Here is a 25,523-nt window from a genome sequence, read left to right on the forward strand (position 1 = left end):
AGGAAACTGAGACATGGGGAGGCCAGACTGCCTCGGGGTCACAGGAAGTGAGGACTTCAATTGGGAGCCTTGGCCCAGGGAGCTGGGTGGTGCTTACCCTGCAGGCCCCTCAGGGTCATGGTCCTCACAGATGCGGGGAACTGCCCCCTTCACTTGCTGGTGGCTTTGGGGCCCTCGTGGTTGTGCACGAGCACTTGCACTCCTTGGATAAAAGGTGCTATGGGAACCAGAGACTTAGAATCATTATGAAGTGTCGTTTCCAGGGAGGTGGCTCTTGGCTGTGATGGCTCATCTTGAAGTTGGCACTGCAAGGCTCTGTAATGAGCGATGGAGGCAGGACTCCCTGGAACCACCTGTTTGTGGCCCCAGACTGTTCTCTGGACATAGAGACCTCGGCGACTACCTCTCCATTGGGCCACGAAATATGCCACCGCTTATTTACTCCCGCCAGCTCGCCCAAAGTTTTCAGCTCCTTGGAATAGCTTTATTTCTTTTTTTTCTCAGAGTTCTTCTAAGTAAATTATTCTATGTATTTTTTATATTTTTGGTTTCAAAAAGGAAAAGAAAATTTAACTATTATTATAGAAACCTAACAGAAACAGAAGAGGAAAGCAATCTACACATAGATGAAAGTAATAGTAGGCAATAAATAAGAATGAGGCAAAGTTACATCAAACTGGGTACTTCTAATGCTCAAGCTCATCAGCTGGGGAAGCCCCATGGAAACAGCCAGGCTGGAGTCCAGATTGAGGGGTCTGGGCAGAGTGTGTGCCCCTCAGGTCAGACTTCCAACTGACCATCCCCACAAGGGCCACATTTATAAGGCAAATGACAGTGTTTTAAATTAACCATTTGTTTGCCTAGGTGCAGTTTATAGTGAACTGCATTTCCAAGTTAATCATGTTTCTATATTCTCTTTCTTTTTTTAGTATTTATTTTTCCCTCTTTCTCTTCTTTTCTTTTTTTAAATTCAGTTTGCCAACATATAACACCAGTGCTCATCTCATCACGTGCCTTCTATGTGTTTTTTAAAAGGTAGCAGAATCATGTAGTACAAGATAAAAAATCCACAAAAGGGTATAACTGTGAAAAGTTTCTCTTGTCCTTGCTCCTCACCTCCAGGGCCTGTCCCTGCAAGGGGACCTCCACATCAGAGAACATACAGATGTATACTGACTTCTTCACCCCTGACAGGAACACTTACACATTCTGCCCTGTATTGCTTTCCCCCCAACTTATCTGTACCTGGGAAATTGCTCCGTATCAGTACATGATCAATAAGTGACCTCAGCCAGTTTCAACAGACAACTCAAAAGTTTTATTGGGTTTTTATTCTAGGTAAATATATTTGTGAATAATTGTTATAGAAGCTTAAGAAAGTTAATAGTTTTCTATTGTTGAGCATCACCAGGATAACAATACCAGGATTCTTTTGACTCCTTTAGTTATTTTTTTCTCAGTTACAAAGCTGAAATCCAAAGTTACAGAGCTAAAAATGAACCTAGGCCCATCCATATGTGTCCACATCCTTATGCCCTTTTGGTTACACTGTGCTCCTTCTCTTATGTAAATATGCTCAAAAATGGATCTCAACCACAGGCCAGGGCTTCAGGAGTTAGCTCCCTCCCAGTGACCAATACACTTTAATTGAGTGATGGCACCACTAAATAGTCCTCCTGCCCGGCTCACTTTCCCTACTCCTGCAGGCCTGGCTTAATCCTCGGGCAGACACTTCTGGTTAGCAAATATAATTTATTGATGAGTGAGGTTCATTTGAACACCATTTCTGCTATTCTCTGCTTCTGTTTCTTTGCCCATAAAACGTGCAGAACCATCTCACCTCCACCTAAAGGAGGTACTGAGGAGGTGATCAATTAATGTTCCGTGTCCCCCCTCCTGTCCCTTCCTGATGTTGCAGAGGAGTGTGTCCTCTGGGTCTGGAGCTGAACACCTTCTGAGTGGGAAGTCAGGAGGAAGGAGGCATGAAAACATGGAGGCAGTTTAGGAGTTCATCAGTGCTAATGCTCAGTAGGTGCCCCACCACGATTTGCTGCACAAGATAGACATATTCATACTCTGGGCTCCCTGGTCCGAGATATGTCAGAGACAAGCCGTGTACGTTCCCCAGCTTCTGCTTCAGTCTGCTATTTGTAGGTGTTCTGTGGCTTTATTCAGAGCCTTGGTCTCTGTGTTCCTTACCCCTCCACACTTCCTCTCTGTTCCCGTGCATGAGCTTGCACACTTCTTAGGATGGATTCTGGTTATCTCTTGGGCCAGGTACTCCGCTAACCTTACTGCTCATGACGTTGAGGGGCCAGCATGCCTGAGAGGGCAGAGGAGAGTTTAGAGGTGGGCTGGCTCCTCCTGGCCACACCCAGGTGGGCCCTGTCCCCTGGGGCACAGTACCTTCTCCCTTCCTGTGAGGCCTGGCTGCGGCATCTCCATCCCCCTAATCCCCGTGCTCTGTGGCCTCTCTGCAGCACCCTGGCTTCTCCAGCTCACACTCATCTGTCCTCTGAACTCCTGCTGTCATTCCTGTCTTCCAGCACTGTTTGGCATTCTGTTATGTTAACATTTCATGTAGATGGAGGAGCAGCCTCCTCCCCCCACAGAATTGACCTGCCCATTGGCGTCCAGACATGTCCCCACCTTTTACATGCAGGCTCCAGAGGAGGCCAGGGCAGAGGAAAGGGCCCCGTTCCCGGGTCTCCAGTGGAGCAGTCCTTGGCAGCAGGAAGCTGCTGCTGTGATGGCAGCATGGATGTCCTCCAATATCCTGATTGGAGGGTTCTCCCCAAAAAAGGCGGAGGAGCCCCACGGAGTGGTGAAGGGCCTTGGAGCCGCAGGTCTGCTCGCTGGGAGAGGAAAGCTCTGGAGGGGAGCAGCAGAGAGAGAAACCGTTCTAGTGGATGTCCTGCCATGGCCACTCTCATGTCCACCTTTGGTTGTGAAGCTTCCGACAGCGATGTTTAGAACTCATCTTGTTGGGGAAGTCACGATGCCCCCCTTTACAGCAACAGCCTCTGTTGTCAAGAACTGAGCGATCAGAGAGCACAAGAGCACAGAGGTGCCTTCTAGCGTGCTGGTTACAGAGGGGAAGTGGCCAAATATAGAACCGGACAAAGCCACACTGGCTGTCCTCAGGACACAGCAGAGGATATACCTGGGAGTCCTGGGTGAGAATGGGGGAGGCCAGGGCCCTGGGGGTGTTTTAGGGTCAGAGGAATGTGAGCATGGCCCAGGTCCTCTATCTCCTCCAGCGAGTCCAGGAAACCAGCCTCCTCAGGAGCTTCCTTCCAGGCCTGGGACCTGGAACCACAGGTCCACCATCTGGCCCTTATGTGGCCTGGGACCACACCTTGTCTCTCTCTCTTCCTGTCCCTGCTGCCTTAAAAGGACTAGGTTATAATTCCCGTAAGGACTGAGTAAGCCCAGAAATACCTTCTTACCTGCTTATACATGTTGGCATTCCTTTCCAAGAAAGAGGCAGGCTCTTATCGCACAATTAGAGATAAAAGGCTTTCACGGGAGGAGGCAGTGCTGTGCATCGAGGGTCTCTCCTTGAGATGTAATCAGGCAAACAACTAGGGTAGTTGACTGGCCAGCAAATCCCTTTCACTTTTGTTGGGAGAAAGGGAGTTATTTGCAGGGCAGAGATTTTGTAAATAAAGAGAAGTGGCCCCCAAAGAAAAGGGTTTATAGCAGCGATTCTCACTCGTGCAGAATAACTGGGGAGAGGGGAAGCTTTAAAAAAAAAAATCCTCTGCCTAACCCAGAGACTGATTCAGATGTCTTCAGCTGGGCCTGAACATCAGTATTTTCAAAAAGCACCCCTGGTGATTCTAATGTATAGCCAGGGTTGAAAACCATTTTAAACCAATGGTTTAGAACCACTCTAAAGGTGTTTAGAGACAGAAGGCAAAATGTACAGACCACAGCATAGAATTTGCTCTGTTTCCCAGGCTGGGACCAATAGAGGACATAACCTGATATTTAATCTACAGTAGCATATTCTGAAAATATCCTTCAGGATTTAAGAAGTTTGGGTGCTTAAAAAAGTTATTTGTACACCTATATTCATAGCATTCTTCACAATAGTCAAAAGCAGGAGAAGGGGCACCTGGGTGACCCAGCTGAGTGTCTGACTCTTGGTTTTGGCCTAGGTTGTGATCTCAGGGTCCTGGGATTGAGTCCTGCATCGGGCTCTTTGCCGGGTGTGGAGTCTGCCCGTGATTCTTTCTCTCCTTCTGCCCCTCCCTTCACTTATGCTCTCTCTCTCTCTCTTTAATAAATAAATCTAAAAAGCAATGGTGGAAGCAACGCAAGTGTCCGTGGACAGTTGAATGGTATATGTACGTGCAGGAAAAAGGAAGGAGAGTGTACACAGACTATGGCATAGAGGAACCTCAAGGACATTACATGGGGTGATATAAGCCCAGACATAAAAGGAAAAATACTATATGATTCCACTTATATGGAGCATCTAGAGACAGGAAGCAGAATGGTGGTTTTCAGGGGCTGGGGAAGAGAACTGGGCAGCGATTGTTGAATGGGTATGGAGTTTCTGTCTTGCCAAATGAAAAATATTCTCAAGAGGGATGGTGGTGGTGATGGTGGCACAGTAATGAGAATGTACTCTAATGCCTCTGAACTGTACACTCGGAAATGGTAAAGATGGTAAATTTTATGTTCTGTGTATTTGGCCACAATTTTAAAAATTCAATTTCAGATTAGTAAGAACAGTTTGTTTTAATATTTTGGAAAAACAGAAATTTATAAAGAAGAAAATTAGGAATCACTTGGTATTTAGATGTGTCCTTTTTCCTGCATGTGTGTAGATGAGCACATGCACACACACACACACACACACACACTTTGGATCTTACTTGATAGACAGCTTTGCAGCAAGGGTTTTCATTTGGACCTGATCTGGCTTCTTAGATATGGCTCTGTTTTGGGGAGGGCTAAGGGAGGTCATAGGATAGGGAGGCAAAATGGCATAGTTGAGTTCAGAGTTAGAAACAAACTGGATTCACCTTGTAGCTTTGATGTTCATGGGCCTGGGGCCTGATTCTGAGCTTACATCTCTTTGTGCCACAGCTGTTTTTGGAATTAAAGAGTTGCCAGGTACCCTGTCAGGCCCCAGGAAATGACAGCTGTCGTCGAAAATTCACCATAGGCCTCTGCTGACAACGCACTCGTTAGAGGCATCTCCTGGGTGCTTGTCCTCCCCTAAACTTCCCCAAGGTTCCTGGGCAAGCCTTGACCCAAGATATTGGAAGCCACAGGGGCTACTGCCTGCTGCTGGGATCCTTAAGAGTGCCATGTCCTCTCTGGGTCTAGTGGCTGCATCTGTAAAGTGAGCATGTTGGGTCTGGGGTCTCAAGGTTGCCCCTCATCCCACCTGTGCTGACAGTCTTTGCTTCTTCATAACCTTTATATTCCTGATGCACAGTCATCCGTGGGCATGTAGTAACATTTGCTTAGTTCTCCTGCCCTCATTTGAGGGTCAGCATGAGCAACATGCAGTAATGAGCAATGTGTAGCCACATCCTAGAGGTGAGCCACTCCCTCTGTCCAGGACAGACTGCTCCATGGCATTTGCCTTTTCTAGGAAGTTGTTTCCAGTGGTTCAGGATGGTGGTCACAAGGAGCCTAGAGAGGCTCTACTGAGAAGAGAAAGATATTTTACCTTCAAGACAGGCCCCCGGGGGCAGAGGACCAGACAGCCCCCTCCATGACTTCTGAAGCTCTTGAACTAGGGCAGAGGAAACAGATGGATTGTAAGACTGTGGAAGGAAGTTCTAAGTCCAGCTCAGAGCTGAGCACATCTTTCAGCTGCCAAATGGAAGGTCTCTATGTGGCGATGCTGGAAGGGGAAAATCGAGTTAGGCTGGCTTGTTCCAAATAAAATGCTATATTTAATTTCACTCTGGGAAACATTTGATGTCCAGGCTACTGCAATATGTGAAATATATTTAAGAAGATCTGTTTTGTTATAACAGAAAAAAAAGGAGGGGCAGAGAGGTTCTCTTATCAGCTGTAGGTTGCACATAGAGGAATCTGATCACTGGTTTTTAATCATCCAGTGGCTACTGACCATGGGTTGACTAGTCAGTGTCTAGCAGCCTGAAAGTCGTTGGATGAGTTATGTACCTCTCCATATTTCATTCTGGGAATTGCCTTTCAAGGAAAACAAGACTCTCGGCATGGGAGGGAAGCTGTCAGTGGTAAAATTGGTGATGTGCATTTGTGTGCTTGACATATGGGAGTAAAGGTTGAGTGTAAGCCTGTGCCAGATTAAACCAACTCAGCAAATATGTGTCTATTTGTTTTCAAAGTCCGCCTGGTGGAGTCTTCTTTGCAGAATTGCTGTGCCCTCTGTGATCACCGAGAGCACCGTGGTTTGGACACTTCTCAATAGAAGATTGCTCACGTGCCTCTGTGGGCTACGCAGAGAATTAGGGAAAGAGCCCACAGAACTGCTTTACTTTTCACGTTGTGCCTGTCCCTTACAGCTTCCACGTGTCTCTATCCTAGCTCTACTCTTCTCTTGGTGTGATGTCAGAAGAAGCTCTCCTCCCTCTCCTGCCCTCATTTTATCTCCCATCAGAGGGCCTCGCTGAGGCAGGGAGACCAGCAAACAGGGCTGACTACTCAATTCAGGAAACTCTTTTCTTACTATTTTATCAGACCAACTAGGAACTAAGCATTTTGTTGTGGTTGTTCATTTATTGGAAAAAAAAAAAAACACCCAGAATCAAGTATTTCAAGATTGTGCCGCTCTCTGGAGTTGTAAGTGGAAGTACTCACATCGAGTTTCCCATCAGACTTCCAGAGGGAAGGCTCCAGCCTTCTTCCCTGAAATTGGCTTGGCTTTATTCCTTCATGATGATTCAGATTAGAGAAAGAAACAAATCTTTTACAATGACTGTGGGGATTTCTCTTTGGAGCACCTGAAACCCTGGAAACATTTCCTTTCACACACACGGAGGGCTTGATTATATCCAAAAAGGATTTTCAGAGGTGCTGTCGGACCCAGAGCCCTGGGAGGGAGAGGAAAGACACGCTGTGTGGCCTGCTGACCCAGGGCCAAGGGGAGCCCAGGAGAGTGGCTATCCTTGACGAGGACTCTGACACTGGATGAACTCCAGACGGTGACATTGACAGAGAAACATCCAGGGAAAGCGGTTCGCGACTGTAGAAAGGGCTTCCTGCTCTTCAGAGGTGGAAGGAAATGACTCTTTGCCTCCTGCATCCCAAGTCAGCAGTTGCTGGTGGAAAGGGCGAGGGGAATCTGGGCACCCCATTTCTGAAACTGTGCTGTGGGTGAGCTGAACCATTTTGGAAAAAGCATGTGTCGGATAGGTACCTGCCAGAATCGTGATGCAATCAGTTTGTTCTGTGATCTCAGGGGAGCCCAGGTTCTGATCCGTCAGAGTGGGCATAGCAGTGCCTCGGAGAGTCGTCGGGAGGCTGCAGTGTGGTTACACATGTCAAGTGCCAGGTGAAGTGCTGGCTCCCTGGTGGGGGCTCAGCACAAGGCGGTTGGCACAAGCCTTGCCTCTGTCCACCCAGGAGGCAGCAGTGCTGGTGTGGCTGCGAGCCTCACCAGCATAGCCATAGCTGCTGTTGTAATCTAGAGGTCTCACCTCTAGGCTTTCCATTTTTTTGTTTCTAATAACATGTCGCGTCTTCAAATTATGAAAACAAGTTGTATCACCCTATCTGTAGCTTACTAGACAATTTATTAATTTTTCTTGTGTTAAGAACTTTTTTAAAATTTAAATTCAATTTGCCAACATATAGTATAACACCCCATGCTCATCCTATCAAGTGCCCTCCTAGTGCCCGTCACCATCACCCCAACCTCCCACCCACCTCCCCTTCTGCTACCCTTTGTTTGTCTTCCTTTCTAAATTTTCCCTAATTTTTCCCCTTTCTAATTAAGGGACCCTTTCTTATCGTCCCTTTTACTATTTCTTATATTTCTCATATGAGTGAAACCATGTGATAATTGTCTTTCTCCGACCAACTTATTTCACTCAGCATCATACCCTCCAGTTCCATCCATGTCGATGTAAATGGTTAAACTAGACAATTTAAATATCTCTATAATGTGAGAGAATAATACACTTTCAGGTGTTTTCTTATATGTTGTAATTTCTTATGGTAAATTTCCATTTTCTTTTTGAGATTAGTTTTAAAGGATGCAGTTTTCGGTTTCAATTTCTGGTTAGATTCTGCTGGATCTGTGTGATGCAGGTGAGCCATCACAGCCTGAGTTATCCATCAGTCTTGACTTGCCATCATTTATGGCATCTCTTGGCTTTTCCCCCTGTTTCTGGAAGACACCAGGTGATAATGTTTTACATTATATCATTATATTTAGCTCTAATATTATGCTTGGTTAGGGTCATACTAAAACTACTTTTTTCTGTGCATTCATTTACTCAGCAAGTATTTACTGAGAACATCTGATGCTTGGGCATGTGGATGGGCATTGGTGGTGCAGTGGTGAGCAAGAGAGTTTACATTTTCTGTGCGTGGTGGGGGAGGGGAAGGGGAGAAGGAGACAGAACATAGAGTAGTAAGCAAATCAATAAGAAGTCTTCCTGTTATGATTGGTGCTGTGAAAAAGGAATCTAAGAGACACAAAGCAAAGTGACAGGATAGCATGACGATAGGGAGTGAGTTACCTAAATCAGTGGCCAGGGAAGACCCCTCTGGGGCCATGATAACAAAAGGAGCTAGGCTTGCAAAGAAACAGAAGAAGCGTCCTGGGAACAGCAAGTACAAAGGAGGCAGGCCAGGCTTGGTGTGTGTGTCTGGAACAGAAGAGGAAATCTGGCACACAGTGAATGACCAGGACAGTGATGAGTGAGGAGGTTGGAGGGGTAGGCAGGGACTAGATCATGACAGCAGGGAGGGTAACGTGTTTATTGTTTTTGAAAGATTACCTTCCTGTAGATTGGAAAATAGACTTGGTGGGGGATGGGGGTGGGTATGAGAGACCAGTTGGGAGGGCTGGAAGCTGGTACCTAGTACCAGCAGGAGAGGTGAGGTAGATGGACATGATTTGCCCATTGGGATGAATGGGACATGTTTTGGAGGCAGAGCTGCTGGGCAGTGGAAATGGTTATACTCACTTTGGAGGCAGTTTGTTCAAAATATTCAAGAGCCTTAAAATCTTCATTCCTTTTGGTCCAAGAATTTTAGAGGATTTTATCCAATGGACATAATCAGAAATACACACAAAGACTATTTACAAGTATTTCACTGTCATCTATTCATAATAGAGTCAAACCTGAAATAATTGAATTGTTCTCCCTTATTCTTCAGTCTCTAGGGGATTAGTTGGCTACATTAGGATGCATCCATGTGATGGAACACCATGTAGCTATTCAAGTGATAAGGTGGAAGGATATTTAATGGCATGGGAAGATGTTGATGGAGAACTAAATGGAAAAACATAGAATAGTATCCATAATATGACCTTAATTTCATAAAACATATAAACTCTATTTATATCTCATATAGGTGTAGATAGGATATACCATATCTTGAGAGGTCTAAGAGGATGTACATCAGAGGGTTAATGACAAGCCACTTCCAGGGAATGAAATGACAAATGATTTATTTTCTGAATATTTGTGATTCTTAACAATTGTCTATGATAAACATTTTGAAATTAAAATTGAAAAACAAGTGTTATTTTAGAAAGTGATGGTTGGTCTTACTATGTCTGATTACACACAATAGTGAATAAATCAGTGAGATCAAATACCCTAGTACTCAGAGGGTGATATTTCTCTTCAGAAAGTTTGGGTTTAGAAAAACATTGGGTTTGAGTCAGTAAAATGGAGTCAGATTTCCAGCTCTGCTGCGGATGGGCACTACACTTAGCCTCTAACACACAGACGCTTTGCTTTTTTGATTTGCAAATGGAAAATGGACCATAGTAATAATGAAAGCAGTAATAATGTTTTCATGGAGTTGTTTCAAGGATTAAGTGACAGAGATGAGAAAATATTTTCTAGGAGGAAAAACACAATGTAAATATTAATATTCTAGGGTCCAAGACTTCACACACAGACTTGATTGTTGGCACAAATATATTTGGGGATGGGTCATTTGTGGAGGACTGTAGTGCACATCTTGTGCAATGAAGGGCCACATTTTGACTAAGTATTAGGCCAGCTCACTTCTGATCCCATGCCCTGGAAAAAGTGGACATTCTGAACTTAAGGTACAATTAGCTTGTCCCGAGAGGTGGGCAGCTCTGAAATGGAGTGCTTTCTCATTCACTGGAAATCTCTAAATGCAATGCCATCTAAGCAACAGCCACACCCAGAGCTCCTCTGATATATCACTCAGCTGTTTTGTTACATAAACCTATTGGAAATGAACCTGCAAAGTTGAATGGAGGGAGGCACCCGTCAGAATAAGGATGAAGGAGAAATGCACTGCCTCTCCATTTAAAAGGAGATATTTACTTTTTAATGGACCCTAGACACCGGGATCTGAAATGTCATGGTCCTTATGTAATGGCATGGGTATGCATGGAAACACTGATGAACAACTCACAGGCACGTGATTTTTAAATTCTTAAACTGGTCAAGGCGAGGGGCCATCCTGCCTTGCTCTGCAGGACTCACAGTGTACAAGATGGTGTTGTCCACATCACGGTGTCCCATTGGAGAGTCACCTCTCCTTACCTCTCCAAAGAGAAGCTGTATGGAAAATGTGTCCCTGATACTATCAGGGTTTGAACCTCTATTTTCAGCTTGGGATTTCTGGAAAAAGGGAAATGAAGCAGCCAGGCCTGACCAATCTCTGAGGTTGATTTCTTTGGGGATTCCCAGCCTCACTGAGGTGTGTAAAATATAGCACACACCAGTTATGGTCAAGGATGAGCTGCTCCTGGGCTGAATGGCTATATTGGAAGGAATACTGGTGCCCAGCAATGCCTTCTGACTCTAAGAATCCTAGCCTTGCCATTTTGAACAGGGACCCCGAGAGCTGCCAACTAGGTGTGCCAATAGTGCAGTTCCTTTGGACTTAACATTCATCACCCTTCCTGTGGTAGATAATCCTACCATCCATTTGTTGAATTATACAGGAAGTATAATAGCCACAGTGACAACTGGGCTGGGTACTGTGCCAACTGCTTTACGTACACCATTTTGTCCAGCCTTTGCATTAATTCTGGGAGGTAAGTATTGCTGGTTGCATTTCACAGATAAGGAAACGAGGTTAAGTAACTTGTCCAAGGTCACAAAGCTAAGAAGTTACTAATCTAGGATTTGGACTCAGGCATGTCTGACTCCAAGGTTCACAATCTGAACTCCCCTATTATCCTGCCTCTCTACTGAGTTGTTTTTCCAGCACTACCGATGGTTTTGAATTCAGTTTTACCCCACATATATTAATACAGGCCTGTTCTGTATTAGTCGCTAGTCAGGTAAAAAAAAAAAAAAAAAGAATAAATTGTGCTTCCATACCTTAAGAAACTTCTGTGTATTATTAAAGAGTTTAGATAAAGCCTATAGCAAGAACTCAATAAATAATGTTGAATACAAAATAATACATAAGTACATTCTGGGTTACTTTACAGGTATCTACAACTCCTTTCAGATTGTGATGCATCCCATAAAAGATGTACACATAAAATCCTCTGAAGGCTTTAAGAAGGGAGGGAATACTGCATTTGGGAGATATCGGGAGAAAAGCAATTTGAATGTAATGTTCGAGATGGGCCTTACAAATGTTAGGGACTGTGACAGGTAGAGAGGTGAGAGTTCATTGCCAGCTGGCCTTGGTTGTTGGATTAAAAACTGAACCTGTTGTCTGCTGGTTGATTCTTGCAACTGACCCCATGCTCCTGGTTAGTTTCACTTTGTAATTCTCCTTCACAATGGTGTTCAGACCTTGGAAATGGAATTTTTATTATAATAAACATGGTTGGTCTCAAGAGACCTAGATGAAAAAGTGTGATTTCCAGTCTCCTTCAGTATGTAAATGGGCCACACATTTTTATTCTAGAACTCTCTCCTGCACTTCTCATCCACCTGGCCAAGCACCTAAACTTGGTTATCCAAGCATTCTCTTAAACTTAAGTCGAAAAGAGAATGAAGTGCCTTTCCCATCCTCCCTTCATGGTGAGCTCTCAACTTCCCAGACACCTGTTCTGACACTTCATGGCAGTAGCAGGGATGGTCAGGTACATTGTATTTTAATATTAAGGGAAGGATAGAATCTTGTGTTAGAAGATGACTTTGGAGGTCAAGATCTTTTGTTGGTTCACTTTGGGATCTTGGGCAGCAGCATAACTTGGTATTGATTTCCTGATGAAGAAAAGGCAACTTGGCTTCTTTCGTATAAGCAAATAGGGAGATGTTGGAGATAATTAAATCTAAAGCATCTTGGGGTCCAGAGATAGGAGGTCACATGTACATACCACTATGCCACTGCTGCTGTTGGCACATGGGGATGATAATGTATTTTTGCTTACAGAGTAATCTTCTGATGTTTGGTTGAAAGGGACGATGTGTCCCTGAGCCAATCAATGATGAGGGCTCTTTTTTTTCTATCAAATTTATAAAGTGCTTTTGGTCATGCCCAAATTTTGTAGGAGTGGAGAACTTTTTATTTTTAAGGTTGTGGCTTTTTGAGATGAATGACCAATAGCACCCCAAATGGAAGAATGTGCAGATTGTCAGGCCTCCCTTTCTGATATGCTTCCTTCTCTTGTACAAGTCACCTCACCTCTCTGCTTTTTGTTTCTCCATCTGTGAGACATTGTTCACTTTGCCAGGATATCTTCAATATGAATAAGATAATGTGTGGAACCCTTCCAGCTGCTGCATCATTAAAAAGTATTTATTCAGCACTTAACGTAGTGTTGCACAAAGAGAATTATAAAGACTAGATTCCTGCCTTGCCTGCTAGATTATATTCTAATATCTTCTTAAAAAGGCAGAAACTAGGCAGCTAAGGAGAACAATATTTCAAATACTATCTTTGTGTTTTAAGATACAAACAACAGTAGCATAAATAATTAACAAGAACTGAAAGAGAAGAAATCTGGTTATTAAGACAGAGCTCACATCAAAAATCTACAGATGAAATGGGAAGTTCTTACCTCTCTGAAACTGAGTCCTATGGGAACCTTGTTTTCTGTAAATAAAATTGCCAGATGTTATCCCTTGGACCTGAGCGAGGGAGCCTCAGTAAGAGGTGGAGGTGGGGCTACAGAGGCAATTCTCTGGATAATTTGGTTTGAGATTCTGGGTGTTAAGGTTTCTATCACTGTTTCTTCTTCCCCAGTGCAACTGAGACTCATATTAAGGCTTACAATCCTGAAGGAAGAAAGGTGTATGCTTTAGAGAGGGTGTTCTAGGGTAGTAGGCAACAATCCTTTCACTTTCTGAACATTGTGGTCATTGCATTGTAGGTCTTCATGAGAATGAGATCCAAATCAAGCTGGACATGGTAAGGCCCTAGGAGCAAGGCAGCTATACAAGAGCAACCACCGAATCATCTGAGTACGAATCATCTTGAGGAACTTTTCACAAGCCTATATAACATCTCACTTCTCCATCAATTAAACACTTTGAAAGGTTGGCCTCAGAGAGAATGCCATTTACTTCTCCAATGATATCTAGGTTACTCACTAAATCCCTGGCTGCTGCTTAGAGAAGCCAACCCCCCAGGTGTGTAGCTTATACACACACACACACACACACACGTGCACGTGCGTGCATGCACGTGTGCGGTTTTCTTCTTAGAGGGGGTAGTAAGACCTGTCAAAATTAATTTAATTAGCTGCTATTTGTGTTTTTCTTCATAGTTTACAGCATTCTTTGACTGGTATGATCTTTGATACCAAAAGTTAGCTCTCATGGTAGGCAGGACCGATACTGATGACTGCCGCTGTACACTTGGGGAAACTCAGAAGTTGAATGAGTTGGCCAGGGTCACACAACCAGGGTAGATCTAAGATGGAAGCCGAGTCTTTGAACTCTGCATTTGTTCTGAACACCTTATCTTTCTCTCTGGAAGGTCATCAGCCCTCTAAAGCCACTTGCATTTAAAGACCACCTGTCAATGACAGATTTTCTGCACAAAGATTTTAAGCCCCATATAGATATTTGTATTTCCTCTCAATATCTCACATTTTAAAATTGCTATTTGTCCCCAAAGCACACAGTATGGCTAATACCTGACTTGCTGCTATTAATAATTACACATGTCTTTGTTTCCTCCAAGGAGATTCAAAATGGAAGCGAGCAAGCTCGGAACTTGTCCTTCACTGAGTTTGGGTCATCAGAGCTATTAAATACATGGAGCTTGACTCCCATCTTCCTTTAGTTCTCAGGTTCTCTCCCTGTTGTTTTTCAGCAAAAGTTTCAAGTATTCTATTGGCACTAGGAGGACCCTTGAAAAACAGCCTATTGTAGTGCAAATTCTTTTCTAACGAATGCATTGTGTAAGCAGTAAATCTGAACAAGCGACACCTGGACTCTTGAGCAGGTGGAAGATGTTAACCTTGTCTGGGGCTTAAACATGTAGCTGTCCTTGCTGCTGACACTGTGGCCCCTGTGGAAGGAGGGGATCATAGCTAAGTGTTCACTCCAGAACTTCTGGGTGGGCCACTGGGTTTTCCCTTGGGCCCTGGCCTCCTCTTTTTAGCTAGTCACCCTCGCCTCTGAAGTTCTATCTCCCCGAGTTTGCCTAGGACCTCCTTCCAGTGCCCCTCTCCCTCTCTCTAAGACCACCTTTCTGGGAAAATGATTCTTGTACCTTAGTATCAGTTTTTCCTGAGGACATTAGCATTTCAAGCTGTCAGGCTAATTGGAGACTCTGTCCAGCTAGAGGAATCTCCCAGACAGGTGGTACAGTCTAGCGATGTGCACACTGGGCTTTGTGGTTGGACGGACCCGAATTGGAATCCCAGCTCCACTTTCAGCTAATCTTTGGCAAGTTACTCAATCTTCCTGAGTCTGTAAAATGAAGATAATGGTGCTGTGCTGTTGTAAGAAGGCCACACGGAGTCCCTGGCTATGCTCAGCTTGGGGAGAGTCACTGCATTTCTACAACACTTCCCACCTTCCCTCCTGAAGAAGCCATGAGGCATCTTCATCCAGCTTTCCATTTAAGGACAGTGGACAGTGTACTGATGAGGCAGCGGGAGCCCACGGTTATTTAAACATCAGCTATCACTCCTACCTGACAGTACACATAGTGTCAATTTCTTTCTGCTTTGGTATACTATATTTCATTGATTCAAATGAATACATTCTCCTTAAATTTCAATTCCTCTAAAATTGGCATGCATTTTATAATGGATGGTATGTTGTGGTTTAGTGGGCAGCATTTTTTCTTTCTTATTGGTCTGTAAAATAATGTCGGTCTTAAAAATCTATGATTCTTTCAAATTGAAGAAATACAGTAATTTTCTTTCTTTTTTTTTTTTCTTTTGAGAGAGAGCAAGAGAGTGCAACAGTGGGCGGGGAGGGGCTGAGAGAGAGGGAGAGAGAGAGAATCCTTAGCAGGATCCATACCCAGCACTGAGCCTGATGTGGGGCTCAGTCTCATGACCCTGAGATCATGACCTGACCCGAAATCAAGAGTCCGACGCTTAAGCAACTGAGCCACTCAGGTGCCCCTATTTTTTAAAATCTGAGTTTAAATTCCCTCAGGTGTTAAAAAACTACTCTGCTTTGGCGATAGTGATGCAGTCTCTTCCCAGGCTCTCTGTTCTGGGTCATCTGTCCAATGTCCCCATGTGGCAGGTTGCTGTCTGGGTACAGAAGTGGTAGAGGAAGAGTTTCCAGGCTTCTGGGACACATTTGAATAGGGTGTAAATGACATTTAGGCTTGCATTTTGCTGCAGAACTCAGGTGGCTTGCAGGAACTCTGTCCCTGGCCCTGAGATGTCTTTCCAACACCCTATACAGGGAGCTGTCCTCTAATGTAATATTCAGGTCAGTTTTTTTTTTTTTAAATGTTATTCTTTTTTTTTTTTAATTTTTATTTATTTATGATAGTCACAGAGAGAGAGAGAGAGAGAGAGAGGCAGAGACACAGGCAGAGGGAGAAGCAGGCTCCATGCACCAGGAGCCCGATGTGGGACTCGATCCCGGGTCTCCAGGATCGCGCCCTGGGCCAAAGGCAGGCGCCAAACCGCTGCGCCACCCAGGGATCCCCAGTTTTTTTTTTTTTTAAATACAAACAGTGAGCACTTACTGTGTAGTAGGCACTGTGTTAAGCACTTGACACAAATAGACTCTTTTACTTAATACAGCACCTCTATAAAAGTAGAGGCTGCTCAGTCTATATCTTCCAGAGGAAATAGAAGCTGAGGAGAGAACCTACTTGCCCAAGGCGTGGACTCAAGTCTGTCCCACTCCAGAGTCCATGATGTGAACTACTGTGCTCTACTCTCTCCCAGCCTACACTGGTAAAGTGGTCCTCGTGTTTTCCCCCACTCTGCCTTAGCTAGTGGTGAAGGTAAAACAGTACAGGAGTTAAGTGTGAGTTCCAGTTCACTAAGAATCTGGTTGGCATGCTGCGTGTAAAAATAGAGGGGTGTGGTTATGGATTTGGGGGGGTAAGGGAGATTAAAAAGGGGGGAAGCACAGTCAAGATTTTGAGACTTTCCAGGTTAGTTTTCAGCTCTCCCCCAGCTGCACTCCTTCCATCTTCTCACCTTTGTGGTTGTGTCAGCAGGGTCCCCTGGGCGGGGGCCGGGGGGGGGAGTTGAGGGGGCACGTGGCTGCCTGGTGCGAGCAGTGCTGCTCTTCGCCTGTCTGAGATTTTCTTCTTTCTTGAAGATAAATGCAGCAGGATGCTTCTCCCTCTTCTGACTTGAGTCAGATGTGCCCTAGTTGCCGAGGAAAGAGGAATAAGTGCTTGACGATCTGTCAGCTCAGGTAGAGGGAAAATTAACATTTCTAACAGTGCGTAATGGAGACTGACTATGCACCAGGAACTATACTATATGAGCAGGTCCTGGGGAAACAGAGGGGAAGACACTGCCAGGACTTCCAGGAGGCTCCATCTGGTGGGAAATACAGCAGATGTACTGGCCAATTATCATTAATGGGCAAGAGTTTTAAGGGACACGAGTACTGAGACACAGTGTTGCCTAGTAGAAGGAGCATGGGATTTGGAGTTCTGGAGACCATATCCAGCTTTCTTTTCCTTGCTGACTACTTAGGCAAGTTCAGTTTCCTAATCTTTATAATGTACATAAGTATATTTTTTCTTGCAGGCTCATTGAAAGCATTAATTAGATACTTGTGCAAAGTGCATGTGCTTCCTTGCAGGCCTCATCCAGTACCCGGGATGTAGTCGGAGCTCAGGAAGTAGTAGCTGTAATATGCATGCGTAGGAATATAAGCACATGTGTTTGTATATATATGTATAGAGATTTTTCAGTTCCTTCTTTCCTTTATTCAACAAGTATTTGTTGAATACCTGTTCTGAATACTAGGGATTTAGCAGTATATAAAACAGCTCTCCCTGCCCATAGGTTATACTAGGGCGAGACAATAAATAAATTAAATAAGTAAAACACATGATGTTGGGTGGTGACAAGTGTGTGGAGAAAGATAAAGCAGTAAAATGGGGATGTAGGTGTGGGTAGTGGCTTATATTATAAATAACATGATTACAGAAGGCTTCCCAAGGGGATGCTTGAGGGAACCAGCCAGGTGGATATTTGGGAGAAAAGCATTCCAGGCAGATGGAATTGGAAGAGCAATTTTTCAGAGGTGAGAGTGGCTGGGTAAACTCAGGGAAGAGGAAGGAGGCCAGAACATCTGGAGTGGCTCAAGCTAGGAGGAATGCTAGCTGAAGGTAGGACAGGGTGCTAACTAGAGGCCAGAAGGAGGAGGGCTTGGGCGCCATGGGAAGGACATTACCTCTTGGAATGAGTAAGGGCCCATCGGAGATTTTGAGTTAGAGAGTGGCATGGTCTGTGTTATAACAGGATGAATGTGGCTGCCGTGTAGAGAAATCACGTGTGGAGGAATCACTGTGCGTGTGTGTGTGTGTGTGTGTGTGTGAGCATCGAATCAGAGGACCTTCATGTAAGCCGAGAATATGATTGCCTTGGGTTACGAGGACAGATGAGAATAGATAGTGGAGGAGATAGAGGAGGAGGGGCCTGGAGAAATATGGTTTGGATTGTGGGTTTGGCCCTTCCTTGTTATTTGTCTGAATGGTTTTCCATTGCTGTGGGCTGGGGACACTGTAGCAGGAAGTGAGGAGCTGTTGGCCTCTCCACCAGTCCAGGGCTGGGCTTTGAACATGTCCAGATTGTGGTTGAATGGACATTGTGGGAAAGACCAAAACACACCGGTGTGTGTCAGAAACAAGAACAACAAAACAACAACAACAACAACAAAAACAAACAAGCGAAAAAACCAAAAACAACAACAACAAAAAAGAAATAAGAACAAGCCAAGACCTGAGGCCATGCCAGGGCAAGGCAGAGACCCTTTCACTGTGGCTTTCCCTTGTGCCAGATAAGGAGGATGGGAGTTCTCAGCAGAGGTGGGGAGATGTGGTGAGAGCCTGCAAATACAGTCACTGCAAAGTGTGTCTGTGGATCGCCCCAATTCCCCAAGAAGACTTGGGGACTTGAGAGCCCAGAGTATGAACTCAAATGTCCAAAAGGCTAAAAGGGGAGCAGGTGGGAGTTGTGAGCGACATTACACAGCACCCATCCTGACCATCAACAGCCTTGGGAACCAGCTAGTCTGTGCACTACAGACTTGTCCTCATTCTCTCCTGATCACTCAAGAGGATCTGTGCTTTTCTGGAGCAAAAAGGACTTTGTAACTAGAGTTTTCTGTTTTGATTTTGTGGGGTATTTTTCCCTACTATCAGTCACAAAGCCATAGATACATTTCCCCAGGACAAGAAGAAAGAACAAGTCTTGTGTAGTGCTCATTGTGGGCTAAGTACTGTTCTGAGTATTTGATTTGTATGAATTCCTTCAGTCTTCAGAGTGGTTCTGTGAGGTGGGTAGCATATTGTCCCCATTTTGCAGAGGAAGAGACTGAGGTTAAGGGCCTTGCCCAAAGACCTAAAGCTCATAAGTACTGGCCATTACTGGAACACATGCTTCTGCCTCCAAAAGCCTCATCTCTTTTCCCTTTATCAATCCAGTAATCATTTGTTATTTATCATGTGGAATTCATTTTTGGAAGTAATTTGTACAGACGTACACAAAGGAACTGTGTGGTCACAAAGGGAAAAAGCAGCTGGCTCAAGTCCTTGATTTTCCCATATCTGTGTGGGGTGCCTGCCTGGAAGTTGGCAATTTCCACTTCTAATGTGGTATTGTCATTTATCGACATATGTGTCATCCTCCTTCCTGTGGCTGGAAACTCACTGAGGCCAGAGTCCATGTGAAATTCATTTTTCTATCTACTATAGGGGCTATGCCAATGCCTAAAACATAGTAGGTCCTCAGTAAATTTGAAATAATTTCTCAAGTTGGATGGATATCTTTGGTAACAAATTATTAAGCCATCCATTTCTGAAAATAATGAAAAGGAGGACTTTTAAGCATGTGACTCATAAGACAAGGTTACACCTGAATGGTGCTTTTATGATTTCAAAACACTTCCATACAGTTTATCTCATTTCGGCCCCCTGTCAACCCTTATAAAGGTGTTGGGGTACACATTATTTTCCCAGTTTAATTAGGAGAAAACCAAGGTTAGTGTCAACAACCTTGACACTGTCACAAACAGGATTATTTTGTTTTTGTTTTTTATTTTGCTTTTAAAATCAGAGTAGAATGAGAATCATCACTCCCAATTTCTTACTTTGTGAGCAACACGTACCTACTGAGTATAAAGCTTGAACACAGGACCTAATGATACTCATTAGGCATGAACAAGAAGGTGTTTTGATTCCTTACTTTCTGGTAAATTGCAAATAATTTAGTATAGTGCTACTCAAAATGTGGGCCCCAGCTGGTAGACCAGTTACCAGTTACCAATCCGTAGTGTGATCATGAGCTTGTGGCAGAATGTAAATCAACTGTGTCTATAAACAGTGCTTAGTTTACTTGACTTTTTTTTCTTCTTCTTTTTTTTTACATTTTTCTTTGAAATAATCTTAGGCTCACATCAAAGTTGAAAAATAGCACAGAGAGTGTGCATAGATCCTTCACCCATCTTCCTCTTATGTTTATACATTGCATAACTGGAATATAATGGTTAAAATGAAGAAATTGCCATTAGTACAATACTTTCAGTTAAACCTCAGACTTCCTTTTGATTTCCCCAGTTTCTCTGCCTAAGCTTATTTTCTGGTCCAGGGTCGAATACAGGGTCCTGCATGATTAGTCATTAAGTCTCCTTTAGCGTCTCCCAGAAACACGGGCCTGTCCCTCAGTCTTGCCTTGTTTTTCCATGACTTTGACACTGTTGTTGAAGAGTACAGGTCAATTATTTTGGAGAATGCCTCTTAATTTGGGTTTGTCTGTTTCATCATGATTAGATTGAGGTAATACATTTTGCCTCCAGGATACATACAAAACTTCTGAATATCACAGAAGTAATGTGCCCTCTGCATTCTATCGTGACAGGGGCAAAAGATGTTAGAATGTGTTTTTACTGGTGCCACTAAACTTTATCACTTGGTGAAGGTGGTGTCTGTTGGGTTTATCTACTGTAAAGCTGCTATTTCTCCATTTCTAATTAATTAATATCCTGAGGGAGATATTTTGCGTATAATATTTCATTGCTTATCAAACTTTTGCTTGTAATTTTAGCATACATTGCGGACCTTGCCTGCAATATTTATTACTGTGGTGTTTGCCTAATTTTTCTATTGTCTTCTTTTCCTCTACATCTCTTAATTGACCTTCTTCTATTAGGAAGAGCTATCCCTTCTTCCTCATTTCTTTCTTTATTCAATTATTAAAATTAATAATTTAATTAATTTAATTAATAATATCACTATCATGTTATTTTATTCTATGGGCTATAATTTAATATTACTCTTATTTGTTCTGTTGTTCAAATTGTTCTAGCTTTGGCCATTGAGAGCTCTCCCAGGTTAGCTCCTGTCGCCTTCAACGTGCCCTCAGCCCTCAATCATTTTCTTGCTTTTGGACTAGGAGCTGCTCCAGAATCATCTTGAATTTTTTCTACCTCAGCCCTGGAATCAAACACTTCTCCAAGGCACTCTGGTTTCTTTTATTGGAGAATGATATTTAAAAACCAAGATTTGGGCACGAGGTGTGTTCATTGCTATCAACTTTTTTTATATCATTATTTCCTTGCTGAAGGGAGCTTCATATTTTGAAAGAGAGTCAACTAGGTCCTTATTTGTCATGGACCCGGAACAATCTGTGGCCCTGCTACTTTAAGTTTCAATGGTCTTAAAGATCTGTCACCATGGACATATCACCCATCTGGTGGTAATTTTAAATTCCCTTGAAAGAATCAGTGTTATTCTTTCACTCTTGCACAAAGCAAGTAATGTTGAGCACACAGTGTGTGTCAGGCCTTGGGGTTGGTGCTAGACTCACAGTGGTGACTGAAGTTCTCCTGAGGAGCTTATAATACAGTGTCTTCTATTAAATCTGGGAGATAGTACTTTTTTTTTTTTCTTCTTGGTCACTGCCCATTATGAGAACTCATTTAAGATTATTCAGTGTTCTAAAATGTAGGGGATTCAGCCTCAGTGATTTTTAATTTTGATTTTGGATCCAGAAATTGTTAGAATATGAACAGGCTACTCCCTGGCACAGCATCACTTGGTATCATTAAAAACTTTTGCCCATGACTTGATTCTGACATCTGGGTGGTTGACTCCTTTAGGCCTTATGCAAGGAGGCTGAAGATGAATACACTGACTTGAAAAGACTTCTGGTATCTAACTGCTCACTCTAACCATTGTGTGAAACAGTCTGCTGCAGGAAGGAGTCAAGGCTTGCCGCAAGAATCGGGCTCCGTCTTTAGTGTTTCCCTCTCCTACGGGCCTGGCGGAGTAGGAGTCCTCCTCCTCAAACTGGTCTCAGACCCCAGAAGGATCTCTTCAGCAAAAGTATGTTTCAAAGATCTGTTACTTGACTTTAATCTTCTCCACCTGCCTATCAAGTTGGATATGGGTTCAGATGGAAGGAGGTTAGCAGTGATGTCACTTAAGGTCACTTGGATGTGCATTATCTCCACTCCCACACCCTGTGCTTCCCACTGGTTTAACACAATCTGGCATTATTTCAGTGTTTCTGACTGTGGCTTGTTATTAGTATTTCCTTTAACTTTTTGAGCATACGTGGACTAAGAATCCCTTTCACAGCTCTGAAAGGTGTCCCTGGCAGAGGCTTCTGCTGGTAGGGCAATACTATCCTATCAAACAAGCCAATTGTCTGGAAGCGTCTGTTGGTCTTTTTTGCCTTTGGAAAAGGTGGGAATACTGAAAACAGATGCTAAGGCTTGTTCTCTCTATATTGATCCTTTCTGGCATCCATGAAATTATGAGTATTTTATGCCACTGAACACATATGTGTTCTTGGCATGTAAAATATACACACAATGACCGACTTACTGCCTGTTCTTGGGAGGAAGGGAATAGTGGAGCTGTGGTCAAGTTGATTGCTATGCACTCTGGTTAGAAATGGGAGGACAAGAGGATCAGTGGTGTTTGCCTTGAGAAGTAACAGGCATCTGAGAATCCCTTTGCCAGATGTGTCAAAGATGGGCAACTGGGGTGTGCTTCTCAGCAAATAGTGCCATTCTTCTCGGGTGGCTCCAACCTTGAGCTTGGTAGATGACCAGTGGCCCAATTATGGATATGGATCTTTCGTGCCCATCTCAGTTTTTGTGTAGGTGGTTTTCACGAAATTTTGTTTGTGTGTATCTATGTGTCTATATTTTAATACATGAAATCCAGTTTAGAGAACAACTTTGTGGGGCTCATCCTGCTTATAATGCAGTGGTCTGCCCTTGAGGATTTTAAATGAGCTGACCTACATAGCTTAACTATTTCAATTAAAAGTAACAGAGAGGGCGGCCCCAGTGGCTCAGCAGTTTAACGCCGCCTTTAGCCCAGGGCGTGATCCTGGAGAACCAGGATCGAGTCCCACGTCAGGCTCCCTGCATGGAGCCTGCTTCTCTCTCTGCCTGTGTCTATGCCTCTCTCTCTGTGTCTCTCATGAATAAATAAATAAATAAAATCTTAAAAAAAAAAAAAAAGGTAACAGATTGTGGATTAGTGAGAGGTGAAGGGCTGGAAGGCAAAAATCCCTCCCAGGAGCTCTGGTTCAGACAAGGCAGTAGAAGAGACAAGAGATTCTGGGTAAAAATCATAACTGATAGCCATCACGCGTGCTTTGACACCCTGCTATGGCTGAAGTCCTTGTGAAGATGACTTCTTGATACCTCATGCTATGGACTTGTATGGGATCTTCATGGATTGAGGCATGCTAACTCTCTTCTGGGGAAGAATTATGACAGTATTATTCCTAACTTTCCAAACATGCACTTGTCCACTTTCAGCTATCTCTACACTTGATTCTCTGAAGAGATGGTGCTTTCCCCAACTCTCCAAGCCTCAAGGGACAGTGTGGAGAAGAAATGCTGTTTATGGTACAGGGTAGCCATTCTTGCATTCTTATTCTCCAGTTCTTTTCTACTACTCAGAATTCTGACTCCACAGAAATTCCTAATTAACTCAGTTGCTCTACAATGACAAGCTAATCTCTGGAGCTACCAAGTCAGGAAAGTCATTCGGCCTGGATCAGCATGGATTTTCTCCCTTGCACCCAGTTCAGCAGCTGGGCACCAAACCAACCCCTACATTGTGGGATGAAGATGCCAAGGGCTGGAGCAACTCAGGGCTGATTGTTTCACTCAGAAAATCATGGGTTAGACATTTTTTAATTGCTAGCTTATTTTAAAGAGTTTTTTTTGTTTATTTGGGTTTTTTGGGGGGGGGGTTGTTTTTGTTTTGTTTTGTTTTTTAAGTAGGAGATCAGGAGATTGTATAACCACTGGAAGGGGCCATCTCTCCTACATACTGACTGTATAATTCACCAGCTAGATGGGGGTGATGGGGGTTGATTTAGGCCTGTGACCAAGTAAAGGGTAGTACTTTTCAAATTCTATCTGTATGACTCCTTAGGAGTAGGGTGCAAAGCCGGGCCATGGCAGATGGGAGTAGGGAGGGGACAAAGAAATGAATGACTAACAAAGAATTGTCTCTAATAGGCCGGATAGAGGCAGTTACATGCACAGGAGATGTAGAAGCCACTTCTGGTCTCCATTCTTCAGTTCCAGTTCATGTACATCCTACTGTCTATCAGCTTACCATATATAGTGCTTATTATGGGACTGGCAGTATTCTAAGTGTTGTACATAATTAACTCACGGTGCTCACAGGACCTGATAAGGTAGGTACTGCTGTTATCCCTGTTTTATGGGTGAGAACTCTGAGGCATTGAGAAGTTATTAAATTTGCTCATAAACATTTGTTCTGGAGTGAGGTTTGGAGATCAAGCAGTTTGGCCTCAGTCTACCCATTATACCAAAGGCACATAGGTTCTGTCCTATCCCAGCCCCAAGGATTTTCAGAGAAGAATCCACAGTGCCCCTTGGGTTATCATGCCTCAAACTTGAATTTGCATATGAATAATCTGGGGATCTTAGTAAAATGTAGATTTTGATTCAGTAGATCTGGGGTGTGGCGCCTCAGAGTCTCCTCTCCAACCAGCTCCCAGTGATGTCATGTGGCTAATTCGTGGTCCACATACAACCCCATAGCAAAGCCTTGGTAGAGTATTCTTTGGTTTTCACTGTCAGATTGCACTTAACTGGCTGTGGAAGAAACTCTTCCATTTAAATAGAGAGCTCTTTCAGCAATAGAGTAATACGAATATGAATTGAATGAGTGATCCACTGGAAAAGAAAAGAATTGTAGTAGCAAGGAGTCATCAATTTCTGTTTAAAAAACTACTTTTCTTAGGACTTTAATAGAAAATGGCAAGATTGTATCGTCCCTTTCTGTGTATTGGCCAAGGGTCTTTCTTTTGTTCTTGGGCTAACCTCAGTACTTCTGGGCTAGCTTTGGCTCTAATTTTTTTCTGAGTCTTTGTTACATACAGTTCACCCAGCCACACCCCAGCGATGTACAAGGGATCAGACACAAAGTTAGATTCCATCACAGAGGCAGAGTCACCATGGTAACCACATCCTTTGAGTCTTGAGTGTGGCCAGCCACCTGAGCTGAGCCGATAGTTGAAGTGAACCCAGTTGTTCTCCTGAGACATGCAGAGAGTGATGCCTTGCCTACGCTAGGCTGCTGTATCTTCGTCCTTACAACCAGGGGCTTCCACTTGCTGTGAAGAGTCTAGATACTCAGAACCTCCTCCCCTCCCTGGAATCTTGAAGTTAATCTCCAGGGTGTTTTCTGATCCTAACTGCCCAACACCATGAGAATACTGCAGTGCCTTGGGATACTCTTGTTCTTCCGGTTTGAGTTTTGGTGGA

General features: G+C 43.8%; 1 protein-coding gene, 1 long non-coding RNA gene and 1 pseudogene across 44 annotated transcripts in view; 2 read left to right on the top strand and 1 right to left on the bottom strand.

Moving 5' to 3' along the window:
• LOC140617708 (large ribosomal subunit protein P1 pseudogene) overlaps positions 1–11,578 on the bottom strand; it is a 28,241-nt pseudogene extending 16,663 nt beyond the window's left edge.
• CACNA1C (calcium voltage-gated channel subunit alpha1 C) overlaps positions 1–25,523 on the top strand; it is a 746,185-nt gene that overhangs the window by 244,723 nt on the left and 475,939 nt on the right. The gene's annotated exons all lie outside the window — the stretch shown is intronic.
• LOC140617710 (uncharacterized) overlaps positions 1–25,523 on the top strand; it is a 50,838-nt gene that overhangs the window by 22,052 nt on the left and 3,263 nt on the right. For all 3 annotated transcript variants that reach the window (XR_012017897.1, XR_012017898.1, XR_012017899.1), the window contains 2 exons: positions 13,457–23,902; positions 24,246–24,427. This is a non-coding gene — a long non-coding RNA (uncharacterized lncRNA). The remainder of the gene's footprint in view (positions 1–13,456; positions 23,903–24,245; positions 24,428–25,523) is intronic.

The sequence above is a fragment of the Canis lupus genome, chromosome 25, assembly GCF_048164855.1.
Source record: "Canis lupus baileyi chromosome 25, mCanLup2.hap1, whole genome shotgun sequence".
NCBI lineage: Eukaryota > Metazoa > Chordata > Mammalia > Carnivora > Canidae > Canis > Canis lupus.